The following is a 16,854-nucleotide window of genomic DNA, read 5'->3' as shown; positions in this document are numbered from 1 at the left end:
ACTGCACATAATGTCAGTCAGCTAAGCTCCACACCTACGCTCTAATGCCAAAATTAACAGCCATCTGCCATGCAATCACTGTATGCTCCCATCACCAGGGGAATGTCAAATTGTAGACACAAGTAACATTTCCTCCTGGAATGAATGAGCAGAGTAAATTCTACACCTTCCCACCCCAACCATATATATGTATAAATATACGTGTGTGTGTGTGTGTGTGTGTGTGTGTGTGTGTGTGTGTGTGTGCGCACACACATTTATCTGTTGATATGTATTTATTATGTATGTGTCAAAAGTGTACATCAAAATGTACAAGTAAATTTATATGTATACATTGAGTATACATCTGAAAGGAGCTGGAGGTCTTTCTTGCCAGGGTAACTCAGTTGTTGCCCTAGTAGTGGTTTATCCGGCTTTTTATGCAGCAGGGTTTCTTATGTCAGTATACTTATCTTGCTATAAACTAGCTAGAGATGGTTTTGTTTGTCAGGGATACTTTTAAAAATAAATTTTCTGTGAAAGTAATAGACACATGTTCAATGATATAGTCTGCAGAAAAAAAAATAAAGACGTCAACATTTTACCAGCAGCTGTTTTTCCTAATCAATGTACGATGATTTTTCTGTAGTTATGGTGTAGTTTTTATGTATATATTAAGTGCTTTAGCAGTAAAATTCTATGCATGAGCAACCAAACACATCTGCCTCATTATTCTTTTAAGTGAGTACTGGAATTCATTAGTGGCTATTTTTGAAAGCCAGTGCTATGCTATATTTAATATTTATGGTGAGCAAAGCATGCTAAAGCAAACAAAAATGTTTTTCCCATGACAATTATAGGATTAAGAAGAGCATAGCCAGAGGCTTTGTTGTCAAGTAGATTAATTACATATGTAAATTAGATTTGATATCTTCTTAAATGTAAGGAAAGATGTCATATTTATTATCCTTTAATTTGTTCTTTCGAGGATATTTGTTGAAATGCAAAATATTACAAAAGATTTTTACAGTAATTGACTGAGAAAGTGCTAACTGACACATTCATTTTTATGGATAACGAGATCTGTAGGGAAGCCTTAATCTTTATGAGACTTCCAAGTACACTCTGGCAACTTGGGATTTTGTAACCCTCTGCATAACAGTGTTAAGTCAGTGAAGTTACTGTACAGAGATTATTCATAGCACATAGTCAAAAATTCACAAAGAAGGGAATATTTACGAAAGCAGCATAATACCATATAGAAACAGATTAAAAATGCAATGCAAATCCACTGTATTCAAAGAAGTGGTTGTTCCCTGTACTTCACCTTTAGGTTACCAGGAATGTGTCCATTTACTAAGCACATCTGTGTGATAGGATCAGGAGTGACACCTTCATCTATTGGAAACTCAGAAGAAATTAACAATGAGTTAATGAACATGATCAGAACATATCTTAAAAAATATGCATATGCAGATTTAATGCTTTATTTTTTTTAGTGTGTTGCCAAATGCTTGCTTGCTTTTTTAGCAGATATTTATGTGACAGAAATGCAGTAACTAATGGAGTGATACTGTTTCTTGAAGTCATGGCTTATTAATCGTGTTTTTTTTCTTGCAAAAAATATGTTTTTGCAGATGTTTTGGAGCATCTGAAAGCCATTGTTATCCCTTTGTGGCACTACATGTTAGGCAGTGCATTTAAGCAGAAATTACTGCAGAAACCCATAAAAGCTTGGTAACCAGATTGAGTGTCATTAGTTGTTGTTGACCTTTCAAATCACTATATCCAACGGAAACAAGTTAATAAGAAAGCACATGCTGACCTATTGTTGCACGAGCTATGAAGGCCTAATCAGTTGCTTATTATTATCAAGCTTTTTCAAGTGGTACCGAATCTGTTACCTGTGAAAGTGGTCCTTAAGCCAAATACTGTTCGTCTTTTGTTGTGTAGTCAGATGAAATGCTGAACATCTTAAACTGCATAAGATTTTTTAAGTGGAAAATCCTCATATGGTTTTGTGAAGAATAGCTCAAGCACTGAGGAGAGAAAGATTGCATTGATAGCACATTTACAAAGGTGTTTTGGTTAATTTCTAGTGATTTCTTGAACAGACATGTTTAATTTCTGTAAAATAATCATGCTGTTTTAATGTAAAATCAGCAGACCTTGGCAGAGTTAAATCCAAGAAAGATGTGCTCTTTCAGCCATGTGTACCAACAGCAAACTACTGTGTGTGTGTGGGGGGGGGGGGGGGGGTGGAGAGAACAGGCTTCTCTGATTTAGCAGAAGCAAGGTAAATTCTGTCCCACTGAGATGTATTAATAAATGCTCCTGACTAGAGATTTGCAGATTGCCTGTTTAATGACTCTATGGATTAGAAAAGCAACAAGTTTAGAGTATTGCCTGCTGAATTTAATACAGTGGTTCCACTTGGCAGTGGATTATCTGCTCCAACCAAGCAGATGATGAAGTGTGTCTGTACAGCCTAAAATAGGTTTGATCATCTCTGCATAACACTACTGCTGGAATCTGAGGACCACGTGTTCTCTGCTTTTGCACATGTATTGCTCAGTTCCTTAAGCTTGGATTTTCATAGTGATAAAGGCAGGATTTTTACAGTGATATAACATTACATTCCAATTTAGGTGGCAAATCATTTCCTTGCTCTAGAAGAGTGAAGAGAAGTGCTATATTGTTAACATACCTCTTAACCTGGAAACATCAAAAATCTGGACAAAGGCCCATGAAAAATATGCACAAATCTGTACACTGATTAATATAACATTTGCATACATAATTATGTAACCCCACCTGCTCCAATGGAATTGTGGGATATCGCCATAAAGATTAAAGTCACTAAATAATAAATAATTGGTAGACATTTGAGCTGAAGACTTCATATCTCTCAGAAAATACATAATAATGCAAAACCTGTTATTCTAGCAACTATCTCAGATTACAGGAGCAATATTTAAAATATGTCCCTCGACTCCCCTCCCTATTTTTGGGCCTTTGTCCCACCATTATTGTTGGCTTTGTTGGTCAAGATTTCTTGCTGTGAGAGATTGAGACTTGAGATGCATGCATACAAGTTGTTGTGGTTGTAGCGGGCATTTGGAGCACAAACAAAAAATCCTCACCACATTTTAGCAGATGATAGCATTACTCTTGGCATTGGAGGCCTTATAGGCCTAGCCAATAATTACACCCATGTTCCCAAAATTAATTAATCCGTTTCTGAAGTAAAATAAGTTTATAACTCTAATTAGTGTCTTTATTTATTAAGTATAAATCACATATTCTCCAAAAGTCAACAATTTTAGAAGGGATTAAAAAGGAGAGAAATAAATTTGAGTCATAATCAGGAATAGTTGAGAGCTATGTGTGCAAACTTTTTACTACACAACAACCCCTCCCCCAAGTGAGCAGATTGAATTAGAACAGTCTAACATGGACTTATAAGCAAGTAAAAATACAGGCACAATATCATGAGCACACACACCCCTAAATGCAAAGCAGTTCTGCACTCAAAGAACAAACTTGCAGCAAGTGAGCAGATTAAATTATCTAAATGACACTGTGTCTCAGTGATAAACACGGACTTCCCACACACCTAAATGCGGGAGTGAACTTGCAACTGAGGTGATTTAATTAGAACACTCTAACATGGCACTTATCTAGCCAAACTGGAGGTAAAGCTGTCTCCAATCAAGACTGAACTTGACAGTCAAGAGGAGAAGGTAAACACTTGCACCACACCACACTCATCACATAGTCTCACTAAATCTACACCACCAAAATCCACACATAGAAACACAAAAACATTCGTTGAGGCTCTCAATAATAATCTGCTCAAGCAACAGCGACCTCCAAAGCAGAAATGCAAGCAACCTCCACCCCCAACACAACCCAAATGACACACAGCCCGCAGAATCAGTGTGCCACTCAACCACAGCCAATAAGGCAAAACAACGTACCCAACACACTAGTCATAGGTGACTCTATAGTCAGGCACACTGATGTCCCACTCACCAGGCTAAACAAGGAGAAAGTTACTGTCAGCTGCCTGTCGGGTACCAGGATCCACCACATAACCCACGCACTCGGGTCACTCCACAGCAAGTACAAATATGACTCTGTCATTGTCCATGTTGGTGGGAACGACCTGAGATGTAACTCCCTGGACTACATAAAAAGAGACATGGAAGAGCGCTCCGATCTTGTAGCCCAGGCAGGTATGATCCTAGCCCTGAGTAGCATTCTGCCATCACCCAGAATGATGGCGCAGTACAAGGACAAAATTATTGACTTCAACAATTGGCTAAGCTTCTGGTGCCATTCTAAAGGGATCCAGTATCTGTTTGCCTGGGATGACATGGTCGACAGACCACGATGCTTTTCCAGAGATGGCCTGCACCTGTCACCCCTGGGATTCCGGATACTGGCTAAGGTTCTTGCTGCCCCTATAGTGCCTTTTTTGGGCAAGGTTCAAATGACAAATTCACCACTGTAACAGGAACAGGCAAGCAAAAACTGAGGGTGATGCTACTCAATGCTAGAAGTCTAAATCTCAAAATGCACTCACTCGAGGCACTCCTGAAAATGGAGAACATTGATATCTGTGCAGTGACTGAGACCTGGTTCAAGGCTCCAGAGAGCACCCATGCGCTACCAGTTTATAACTCATACCACACTTTTCGGCCATGTAACCTGGACCGGAACACCAAAGGTGGAGGTGTGTCCATATTCATTAAGGATATCCACACCTCCAGGCTAGTTGCTCAGCCTAATGCAGCTGAGGTTATCCAAGTGCAACTAACTCTGGGCAAAACTGCAATCCAAATTGTAGCTTGGTACAGATCACCCACCATGTCCCAGGATTCCCACTCCGCTTTTCTTGATGTACTGGAAAATATTAGGGTTCAACCAAACACCCTAATAATGGGCGATTTCAACTACCCCACCATTAACTGGGAAAACTACTCATACCAACTCCTTCACTCAATGCTTTCTGGAATTCATAAACTCCAATGTCCTGGATCAACTTATCGACACCCCCACCAGGGGTAACAATATCCTAGATCTAGTCATTACCAACATGAGTGACTGGTGTTCACACCAGAAGTCAACGCCTCATTGGTCTGATCCGACCATAAGCTAATTACCCTAGATATCCAGATCCTGCCCCCACCCCCCCACCCCCCCATTAAGGAAACCATGGTAAAAAAATTTCTCCAAAGCCAACTTCATGCTTCTTAAGACAGAAGTGGTGAACTTCATGACACCTATGCAGATGGACAATACAGTTATGACTACTGAATCCTACACAATTGCATTTTATAAGCACTTACATGAGTGCATGGATCGTGCTATCCCAAACAGAACCAAGACACTATCCTCCAAACAAAGGAAGCCAATCCTGATGGTCCCCTGTCATAAACAAACTGTACAACAGAAGGAAGAAACTGTTGCAAAAGAGAGTAAACTCCCATGAATGGAGGAGCTCCCTGGTCAGCCTCAGTAAGAAGCTGCGATCCCTGATAAAATCCTCTAAAGCTAGTTATGAAAACAAAATCACCACTTATTCTAAAGACAACCACAAAGCATTCTATAACTATGTCAAGAATATTAATGGCAACACTCCGATCTGCTCTGAGTTACAGCACAATGGCACTAAATATACAGACCCAACTGATATTGCCAACATCCTGGCAGATAGGTTCAGTGCTAACTTTACCCCCCTCTCACCCCCTAAAGAGTCCATCTCTATACCAGAAGAATGCAAAGTTCCTGTAATCACGGCTGCACAGGTAAAAATCACTCTCTCCAAAGCCATGAACACAGCATCCCATGGGACCAGACAACATCCCAGGCTGCATTCTACACGAACTACAGAATTAACTGGCACCCCACTGAAGTACCATGTTCAATCATGCTTTTTGCCTGCTGAATGGTGCACAGCGACGGTTATCCCACTCCACAAAGGGGGAGCCAACACGGACCCCAGGAACTACTGCCCCATTAGCCTGACGAGCCTGGTCTGCAAGGCCATGGAACGTATCATCTTGGAACTTATAAACAAAGACATTGGTAATCTCCAAACTCTGGACCCCACCCAGTTCGGGTTTGTAAAAGGCAGATCATGTCTCCTAAACCTGATAGACTTCTTTGAAGCAGTCACCAAAGCCGTAGACAAGGGTAAGGTGGTTCACACAGCCTATCTAGATCTTGCCAGGCCATCCCCCACTCTGGAATTATAGATAAACTCACTAAACTAGGTATAAATCCCTATGTCACAAGATGGGTTGCCAACTGGCTCACTGACAGAACCCACACTGTGAAAGTAGTAGACTCCAAATCCGACTTCAGACCAGTGACAAGTGGAGTACCACAAGGTTCAATCCTGAGTCCCCCTCCTGTTTGGTATCTACTTCTCTGAAGTACAGGCTAACACAGAAGGTCTTTGGCTAATGAAGTTCACAGATGGCTGCAAACTAGGAGCCATAATGGAAACTCCTAACGATGTGGACATCCTACAAAAGGGCCTCACTGAGACAGATGCCTGGTGTCAAAGCCATGGCCTCAAGCTCAATGCCAAAAAGTGCATTGTCATCCCCTTTGTAAAAACTCTGTACCCATGAACTACAACATAGACAGTAGTATACTTAACACCGAAAGTGTGATAAGAGTCCTTGGGACACAGATGGACAGTAGTCTCTCCTTTGATAATCACATTGCCACAGTAGTCAGGAAATCCTTCTACTTGGCACACCTCATCACAAAAGGTTTCTCATCCAGAAAAAAAGAGGTAACTGTTCCCCTCTACTGATCACTCATTAGACCCATTATAGAGTACAATGCCCCTTTTGGTATGTACCTCACAAGACATCTACAACAACTGGAAAGGCCACAGAAATACCTCACAAAGAGGATTACCAGCCTCAAACAGATGCCCTGCACAGACTGTCTCAAAACCCCCCAGCTTTACTCCGTCGCATATCGCCTACTCAGAGGTGATCTCTGCCTAACATACAAAGCTATGTCAAACCCAGAGCTGTTGGACATGCTCCACTTAAAGAAATCCCAATCCCTCTGAGCTACACGCTCTAGGGACCTAAACCTTGTCACCACAATAAACAGAACATGCCGGAGGGATAGATTCCTGTCCCAGAGACTTCCCATACTCTGGAATAAGCTACCTATCTATATCAAACAAAGCTCCTCATTAGCACTCTTCAAGAAAAATCTTGATGATTGGATGGGAAATAGATAATTCACCCCAGAGATCACCTCTGTGGCTGTGCTCGACAGTGGCACAGGAAAATAATTTTCGTGGATGGCAAAAGACAGGGTACATTTTTGGCTGGGCTTGTTTGGGCCCCAAGGCCGATAGCCTAGTACCTACCTATGAACCTATAAGCAAGTAAAAATACAAGCACAATATCTTGACCACACACACCCCTAAATGCAAAGCAGTTCTGCACTCAAAGAACAAACTTGCAGCAAGTGAGCAGATTAAATTATCTAAATGACATTATGTCCCAGCGATAAACATGGACTTATAAGCAAGTAAAACATACCGGCATAACATCTTGAGTTGAATGCTGCAATCATGATAAATTAAACATGGACTTATAAGCAAGTAAAAAACACAGGCACAACATCTTGAGCACACTCTAAATGCCACTGTATGAACACGTTTTTATAAGCAAGTAAAAAAATACAGGCACGAAGAACAAACTTGTGGCGAGTGAGCAGACTGAATTAGAACACTCTAAATCTAAATGCCACTGTGTCCCAGCAATAAACATGGACTTATAACTTAAGCAAGTAAAAAAATATGTGCACAACATCTTGAGCAATGGTCGGTTGAATGCTGGATTAGAGCAGCCAGTAAAAAAATCAGGCATATCAGTTATCTCAGTGCACCCGGACTTGCAGCATCATAACGTACCTTCCTGTGTCCCCTAACTCCCAGACTTTCAGATACCTCACAGCATCATAACATACGTTCCTGTGTCTCTGGACTTGTACAGGCAGCAGATACCGCCTCAGTACGTTCCCGCAGGCAGCAGATCCCTCCTCAGTATAAAATTACCGCCTGGACTTGTGCATGAGCTAGCTAGGTAGCTAGCTCAATTCCGACAGGCTGGCAGGCTGTTTCACAGAGCTGACGTCATCGCTCACGTGATGACGTCAGCTCCAAAAGCCAGAACAAATAAATTTAAAATAAACAGTTGGGAAATTCAAAAGTTAAGGAGTGCCACTCAGGAGTCGTGGCACCACATTGCTTGGACCCCAAAACTCTGTAAAAACTGAGTAATTCAGGATGGTAGGGAGGTATGATTATAAAAATGTGTGGAAGTAAAGTGCCTCACCTTGGCAGGTAAACTGCAAATACTGTATGTAATTAAAATGGTACATACTGTGCTTGTAAATGAAACGTAACTGTCTTGCTTGAGGGCATGTTGCTTATTAATGACACAGTATTTGTCTGGTATATTTGTAAATTCCACATAAAAAGTAAAACAAGAGTCAAAGTAAAGCAACAGTTCATACACAACAATAATGTTAATAATAACAATTATTTTAAAATAACTACATAAAATAGTATAAAAATAATATATTATATATGTGGGTGAACCTAAGATATAGGTTATCTTAAAAAATGCAACCAACTAACAAAAATTACATAAAAAGTAAATATGTAAACATGTGAAATTAATCTTTTGGGAACCAGCGGGAACTAGGAAACCAATAGCAATGCTCATATTTATAAAGTTACACATGATATTAATTAGTTATAATTAGTTATGTTATGTAGTTATTTTAAAATCTGAGATGTAGTTCAATTGAACAGCTTTACTTTAGTAGAGATTCATGTATCTCTGTGTCTTTTCTGTGTTTTTAAATGATGTCAGAGTTTGGCTTAACCAATTATATTGGTTGCTTCACCTTTTAAATGTGTAGTGTTTTGTGATATTTGTAGTCTAATGAAGCCTCATGGTGAAAGCGCCAACTCTTCTTATGTGTGACTAATAAATTATTTGCCTGTTTTCATCATCGTTGTGAAGTCCGTGCTTGGATAAAGTGATCTTTAAAGTACTCAGTGGTGATTTGAACCTGTGAACGATACCTGCCATGTTTTAATTCCTGTGGATGCATTTGATTTTATTGCTGGTTCGTTACAGTTCATACACGATTAAAAACTCAATAAAAAAAAGAACTAAGCAGCATATCTATATATAACTTTAATAAAATACACAATGCTTTCACATCACAAACTGAAGAAGAGTTTGTGATCTGAAAGCTCTGTTGTGTATTTTGTTAAAGTTATATATTGGTGTGCTGCGTAGTTCATTTTTTTTATTGAAATTTCTAAGTTCCTACATGAAATATATTGTTGAAACACTTTTTCTTTCATGTTTTTCAGCTAGTGGACTGAAAACCCTACCAGTCTGTACTACTTTTTAGGTGAAAGGTAATTAAATGTTTCCCATTTGAAGTGACAGTTCCATGTCATGCTCTAGAGCATATTTTATAGTTGATTGTGGTACAGTAAAATGCTAACACCATCTTTTCTTTAAAAGTTAAGCTGTGCAGCAAGAGTGTTTATTATTAAATTGTTTGTATTAAAATTGCATCATAATCCATTTTAAAGACTTTGATTTCATAAATGTGGAGAGATAAGTAGTAACCCTGTGTTATAGGAGCCAGTCTGATTTATCTGGACTCTTATTCAGGGGTTGCCTTTGCTGATTTCGTGTTTGACACACTCCAACTCTGTTATTTTATCTCTTCACCTGCTGCATTATGGGTTGTATGCATCCTCTGTTTATACACACTGTAATGTCATGCAGTGAAGCAGAAAAACATGCTCAGACTCCTTGTTTTTTTTCTGCACCTGCATTGCTTAGAGATCTTCATCCTAGCATGCCTCATAGAACTATTTATTCCAAGTTTGATGTCTAAGAAATACTAGCCATCATTATGTTTTTTCTTGTCACCAAATCATGATCCGAGGTCTGCACAGCATTCCTTCTGCTGTGTAGTAGAAGAGCATAGTGTAAAGCACAACTCTGAGAACCTTTGGACCTAGTCACAGAAGAGTGCAGGAAGGACAAGCTAGCTGCAGGCCTTCCTAATGTCCTGTAAATGCAGGGGAAAGGCCATGTCCAAACCCTCCAGTACCTTCTCAGATTTTGTGCCCACAGTCTTCATTGTACCTTTTGCTTGTCTGAGGATGAGTATGTTGCAATGGACTTTTGAGGTGTCAGTGGCTATGGTATCACTGAGTGTGCGCAGGTATTTTAGTGCCTGACTGTTGTCACCAAGATATGGGGTGATGGGCAGTTCCTCCCAGTTTCTCTCTGGCCTTTCTATTCCTGATGCCAAACCCTTTGAGATTGTGATCATAGAAATTTTACTGATGGGGTGGGAAGCTTACTTTGGCTTTTTCACATTTCAAGGGAAATGGACCTCTGGTTAAAGGGAGATCAGTGTACACAATTTGGAGCTATGGATATCATCTCTTGTATTGAGAACCATAGGAAATACCTGTCAGAGCCCCTCTTGATATATCCAGTAACTAGTTCTTTGTTTCATCTAAATACCAGGGTGACAAACTGTTTTAATCCTCATGTGAAGATTAAATGGACCTGGCAGCGAGCTACAGGAAGATGCATCATCCTGACACCTTTTCACAGTGAAGAGGAATTGGGCATGCTGATGTGCTTTCCATGCAGCTGCTTAAATCCTGTGTTGATGGTCTTCCAGAAGTGGGAAATCAGAGAGATCCACTTCATCACTACCTTGGTGAATGCCATCCTTCCACTTTTCTGCTTGGCTCAACAGGACAATGCAAAGTTGGCAGTATATGAAGTCTCCCTGTTGTGGCAGGGGAAAATCCGTGTATATCTTCACAGCATTATCACTGATTTCTGTGCCTAGTCACAAAAAATCTGCACTGAAAGCTCGTAACTTAAGTGGCACAAAAGGATGGAGCCCTCACTACACCACCAGCTGAACTGGGTTCATTGAGTGGCTGAAGTGCTGGAATAGACAGCCAAAGTGGTGTTGCAAGTGAGCAGCTGATGCTGACTTCCCTTCCCAGGTAGGGACTGTTGGTTTCATACTGCCATAGGTGTAGTTTTAAGGGTGAGTATAAGAAACATGCTCATTAACACTGGCACTTGGAAGCATGCACTAAACAAGGAGTGTGTGCTGGCCAGCCAAGTTTTGTGATCTGTATTACTTTGTCGAATCTCACATCAGCGACTGTCTCTTTGATGAATGCATATTTACTGAAGCTCCTATTCAGCGAATGGACTTTTCAGTGGAAGTTTTCCTAGGGCAAAACAGTGGTCGGCCACCATCTGGAATTTGCCCTTTTCACCACTGTAGTGCAATCTCGGAGTTGGTATATTTAGTTGGCGGGTTTGGGGAGATGCAGTCCCCACCTGGGTAGATGTTAAGTTTTATGATTTTGTCCACGTTCGCTAGGGTGGTATATCGTTGGTTTGCCATAGGAAAAAAATTGCTGAAAAGTCCATTCACTGAATAGGAGCTTCAATAAATAGGTGTTCAACAAAGAGGTATTCACTGATGTGAGATTCTACAAAGTGAAATAGGCCCACGTATTGTAGGTATACACTGCGAATCATATACTCATGTTGGGCTTCATGTAGCATTCATTGCAAGTTGCAATTTGCAACACATTTGCTGGTCAACATGCAGACAACTGTAGTAGCATTCAGAGTCTGCAAATATTCAATAGCAATGCCATTTGAGTTTCTTAGCACTCATGTTTCTCTTACTGACATTGTAACATTAGAGGCAGTAGCAGAAGAAATGGGCCTGTTAGTGAAGCAAGGCTCTGATGGTTATATAGGGTGACAGTGGCCAAAACAACAAAATACAGCTTATCTGTATGTTTCATGTCACTCGAGATTTTTAGTTCCCTGCCAGTATAAGGAGTGTTTGCAGTTTCTTAGTCCAAGCCAAAAAGATTCCCTCACCATCACCCTTGGTTTGTGTGACAGCAGGCTGCTTCCCAAAGCTTGACTCCAAATTTTAGTTTCTCGCTCTCACCTTGCATTTCAGTAGGAGTTTCAAATGTGATTGAAACCACCAGGAAGCCTCTCACTTGAACTTGAGATCTGGTATATTCTTACTTAAGTGAGCATCATTATCTGTCATCTGTTTTACTTGATTGTGTTTTCTTTGGTAAGACCGTAAAATTAGTAAGGTTTTTATTGGTGGAGATGGCTGCAGATTTATCCATTTGGGAAAAAATGGTATTTTGAACTACTTGGATTGCTTGAATCTTAACTGTGGACTGTTCCTTCTGTCCTTCGGTTTTAGAATTTGACAAAATTCATAAGATCATTAGTAAAACTTAGACTATAGATTATTTGTACTGATCAGAACATCCAGGCTGTATATGATGGAAGTTGATTTAGTACTCATTTATCTTTCCTTTAAACAATTTTCATAAGACAGCTGCAGTTAGTGTTACTCTTCTGAGAAGAATGCAGGATAGTGGGCAAGACTCATTACTAGGTGTATTCCTCATAAAAAAGAGCTGTTTTTTTAAATTGCCTAGTATTCATGCATCAATAACAGCATTCCAGTTTGGAACAAGCTGAAGACGGTGTTTTTGTTGTCTGAATTCCCCACTAAAAAGAAGCCTTTGGAATTGAATCAGAGTTGTAAGATAATTTTGTCATACTTTTTTGTTAGTGTATCACTCAGCAGTCCTTGCCTGCATGCCTGTTGTCACTCAAGGCTCTGTAATTTAAACTTTCCTAAATACAATTTTTCATGCAGGACCTGCTGAGCGCACAGTTTCAGCAGTCTGGGGCTTGAAATTTGTAACAGAAAGTTAATGTTATTCCTCTTCTTCAGTAGATTTAAAATGTCTCTCTCTCTCTGTCGGAAGGCACTTTCTGATATTAGAAATCTTTCTGGATATAAAGATTTTGAAGCTTTGAGCAGTGATGTACACTGTTTTGCAGGGATACGACGACTCTGAGAAAGGACCCCTTCTATATGGCTAGGGTGATTTTATCCACAGTCTTAAAACAGTGAATAGTTGTCAGCGTCTTTCCACAGCAACAAAATAATGGAAACAGGTCTTTATACATGTTGAGCATGCATTGACTTCCGAAATATTGTTTAGGGAGAGAACCAAAGTCACCAATGAACCTGATTAGCTGTTCATAATTTTTATACAAGGTAAACAAGCCTTTCCATGACTAAGCAGGCCTTACCAAAATGCTTTGACCTTTTGTTTTGCTTTTAGTTGTAACAAAATTTCTCAGTAGAAGTAGTCCGACATAACACTTATTTTCTGTACTGCTTACTACATGTGGGGCTCCTACTGAAATTAAAAGGACCATAGACCACAGAACAGCAAGATTGCTGATGTGCATGCAAGGAGTAACCCAGACATGTGCAGAACCATGTAATGTTCCTCTTACTCCTAAATAAATTGGTCTGGGAGTTAGTTTATACTAATTAGCAAGTGTGTGGGAGACACAGACCACCCATTTGAGGATGTGGAGGGCCTCACTTTAGTTGTATTTTAGTGGGATTCATAATTTATTGTATGTCTGTGGCAGTCACACATTGGTTTTATAGTTTAATGATTTATAGTTACAAGTCCCGCACTTCTGATAGGGTGCCCTCCATATGAATTAGGGAGCCCTCCATATGAAACATGCAGACCAACAGCAAGAAATATGTGATACTCTCACAAAAGAGACTTCCAGCATCTTTAAAAAACGTCCGGATGAACATGTAGGTTAATGAACAGAAGTCCATCTGTACTACTATAAAAGTGCATTTTCCAAAGGTCAACCGTTAAGGTGAGTACCTCACATAACTGTACTTACCTTGTGGTGTTACAGATCTGGAAATCTGACTCCACATTGTAGTTTAGAGGACTGTGATTACAATGTTTTGAGTGACGAGACTGTAATAGCAAAGGTGGGGGATAGGTATTAAGTCTGAGGTTGTGGTACCTAGGGCTATTCCTTCTACTCTCAACTACAGTGATTTTGAAGGAAATATACATAAAATAAACAGTAATGTGGGACATAAAACCCTACTTTGCAGGTGTATGGATGTCGCCTTTAAAAATGAGAATTAATTTTATTTGTTTCTGTTTTGGAATTTGAAATAACAGAGTCTGAAAATCATGATAGGGTACCTGAAAAAAGCTGCACTAAAAATGTAGGGTACCATTCTGCAAGATCAGCTGATCCTGAACACTTTCTAATTTGTTTAGTGTTGAGGTCTTTGTGATGGTGTAATGTAAACCTCAGCACATACTTGTACCAAGCACTGTATGGTAGACATCCATTCATTAAATTCATCTGGCTTTGGAAGTGTTGGCTTGTAAAGCATTGTGACCTATCTCACCATTCAAGGTTCTGGCCATTCTTGTCATTGTGCTTGGAAACACTGCATTATGTTACTGTTTGTTGCACTGTTATGTCTAAGTTTGAGTACCACAGCTGTGTGAGAAACAGCCTCTTGCAGCAGCTGTATATCCCACCTCCTGCCCCCATGTGTGTCTTTCCTGTCCTCAGCTTCTCATGTTTTCATTCTGCAGGTTGGTTAAAGGAAGGAGGTGGTAAGTCTCAGTCTAAACCATTGGAATGTAAATGTTACATTTCTTCCTTATTTACATATCTGCTCATTAGCAACCTTGGTACAAGACTCATCTTTTGCAGTAGCTGCATGTACTGCTAGGAAAAGTTGAAGAGATAGTGAGCCATGGGCAATGGAGTTCAAAATGTTGTTACTTGCTGTAGGACCTAGTGTTATAGTAAGAATTTGGTGCACGTGTGTGTTACTGCCTTCATTGTACCAGCTGTTATTTGGCTGCTCTTTTCTAATGCCCTCCATGTTCCTTAAGTAGTCCGATCTGTATTTATATTTATTTATTTATTGACATTTGTTAACCAGGTTCGTCCAGCTGAGTTTGAGGCCCATTTTCAGTGGAGACCCGAGGAGAAAAGCTCCATACAGAGACAGTTTACAGTAATTAAAGAAATTTGGCTTGAGAGTAAGACATAAAAAAGAAAATCGATTAGACAAAAAGTTAAATATACAATGTAGTAATGCATGCAAAAGGGCTGTACATATGTTCTACAGAGTAACAATATATATACATATATACATCAGGGTTTTTTTTTGTTCAGCAGTAATGGTTTGATAGAGTTTAGTAAGTACTGGCCTGATGACTTACTTGAGAGAAGGAGGGGATTGGTAATGGTATGTGAGTGGGGGAGGGGTTAATTTAGGGCATGGCAGGGGCAACTTTTGGAGTTACGTAAATTAAGTTTGAGTTTTTCTTTGGAGTGTGCTAGGTGGATGATGGAACGTATATCAAGTGGAAGTTTGTTCCAAACATGGGCAACTGAGTGTTTATATTGTAGTTTGCCTACAGTTTTTTTTTGGGTTGATAGATGTCCAGTAGTTGTTGATTAGATGTACGGAGTGTCTGAGGTGGAGTATAGTTAGAGATGAAGGAGGAGAGAGCAGGACATGAAGAAGGTTTATGGAGAAAGAAGTGTAGCATTTGTAGTTGAGATAACAGTAGTAGTTGGGGAAATTCAAGCCACTGTAGAGAGAGTTTAAGGCAAGGCAGTGATGAGAATTTGCGATAAATCTGGTTATCTTATGGTAAGTTTGTTGAAGTTTGTTCAGTGTTATAGTTTGGATGTTGGTAAGAACTGGGACAGCATATAGAAGGGAGGGGAGAAGTAGAGCTTGTGCAAGGGAGAGTCTAGCATTAGCAGTTAAAAACCTTTTGTTGCGGTACACTAAGCCAAGTTTCTGGTTTGTTTTTTTTATACATTGGAGCATGTGAAGGTTAAATTTTAGTTCATCATCAATGATAATGCCCAGAACTTTTGTGTGAGTTTAAGGTAGGATTGTAGTGTTGTTAGAGGAAGTAATTGAAAAGGTGGATTTTTAGTGATTGAGAGATTTGGGCAGAAAGATTAAGAGTGTGGTCTTTTTAGGATTCAGGATAAGTAGGTTATTGGATAACCATTGTTCTGTGGAAAGGAAGGCTTCTTGAGTTAGAGTATGGAGTTCAGAGATGTTGTCAGAGATGGATATGAGAGTTGAGTCATCAGCATATTGGATGAGGGAGGACTGTTTACAAGATGTGTAAAGATCATTAGTAAAGACATTAAACAGGAGAGGACCCAGGATGGAACCTTGTGGTACTCCAGTTGGGAGAGGTATAAATGGATAAGAGGAAGAGGGCCATTTGTCAGATTGCTGCCTGCAGGATAAGTAACTGGAGAACCAGGCAAGAGAGGAAGAGGATAGATTAAGATTTGCAAGTTTAGATAGTAGTAGAGGGTGGGAGACTGTATCAAAGACTTTGGAAATGTCAGGGAAGAGAGAATATATGAGTTTATTGTTATCTAGGGCCTCAGCAATGGTATGTGTGAAGGATAAGAGGGCAGTAGTTGTGCTGTGGTTAGGACAGAAACCATGCTGAGTAGGAGTGAGTAGGTTATGTTGGAGCAGGTAGGTGAGAAGCTGTGAGTGAATACATTTTTCAAGAATCTTGGAGAGGGGGGATAGAATGGCTATGGGTCAGTAATTTGATGGCTCTGTAGAGTTTCCACATTTGTGCAGGGGAATAGTAAAGGATTGCCATAGGGTAGGGACAGTGGATTTCTGAACGGATCTATTGATTAGAATAGATACTGGATAGGCAATGAATCAGAAGCAAGTTTGAGGAAGGTAGGAGGTAGATTGCCAGTGGAGGGAGAGCAAGGTTTAAGCTTTTCTAGAAGAGATTTTATGTAAGAAGTAGGGACTGTGTGAAAAGAGAATAGATTT

Source organism: Protopterus annectens, chromosome 3.part1, assembly GCF_019279795.1.
Source record: "Protopterus annectens isolate FY-2018-M chromosome 3.part1, PAN1.0, whole genome shotgun sequence".
Lineage (NCBI taxonomy): Eukaryota > Metazoa > Chordata > Ceratodontiformes > Protopteridae > Protopterus > Protopterus annectens.
Note: the sequence above shows the minus strand (reverse complement) of the source record.